The following is a 940-nucleotide window of genomic DNA, read 5'->3' on the forward strand; positions in this document are numbered from 1 at the left end:
GATCAGAACGAAATTTAGTACACTTACTACGGATTTCGGAAGGATGGTCTTAGACTGAAAGTAAGTCCGGTAACTCAAGGCCCCTCCCATACAAATTGGAATTTTCATATTACATACATATCTCTGGAAGTATTTGTGGGAGAGAACTGAAACTTGGTATGGTGATATCTATGTGAAATCAATGATGGCATTAATCGATTGATGTTTTAATCAGTTAGTTAATTCGATTAAATTCAATCTGATTTCAGTTAATCATGATTAATTTTAATCTGACTAAACAGTTAATCGTGACCGCGATTAAAAAATTAATTTTTAATCATTAACTCTTAATTTGATCAAGTAGGTTTGGTGATTAATTAAGTTATGCTGGAATTTCCCTGTGCACACAAAGCAAGTTAATCCGGTATGGCTAAGTCGGGTTTCCTCATCCATCTAAGCAATTTGGTGTGCATTTTCATTAAGATATATACCAACAAACGTTTTACAAACTACGTTTGTAAAAGTTCCCAGTTTATGTATTACTAATAACAATAATTATACTTTTTTTATATTATGTGCTTTTTATAAGCGTAAAACACAAAATAATTACTATAACTGGTGTTTGGTTTCGAACTCGGACAAACTAGACAAATTAATCAGAATCTATTTTTAATTGGATTAACGATTAATGTTTTAAATTAATTAAACGTAATCGCAGCCAGCGATTAACGATTCAAAAAATGTTATCATTAATCGTACAGTTGATAACGACTAATTAATTTTAATCGTCAGACGCGATTAACATTTTAATCGTTAATCAGATTTACAGTTTTCCAACACTGTGTGAAATCATGTTCATATTCACGGAGAAAAATGGAAGTTTTTGGAAAAAAGGCGTAGCACCTCCCATACTGACTGAAAGTTTCATATTGCATATCCCTTCAAATGTTTGGGTTAAAGT

Source organism: Rhagoletis pomonella, unplaced genomic scaffold (assembly GCF_013731165.1).
Source record: "Rhagoletis pomonella isolate Grant_MI unplaced genomic scaffold, Rhpom_1.0 Rhpom_scaffold_00002, whole genome shotgun sequence".
Lineage (NCBI taxonomy): Eukaryota > Metazoa > Arthropoda > Insecta > Diptera > Tephritidae > Rhagoletis > Rhagoletis pomonella.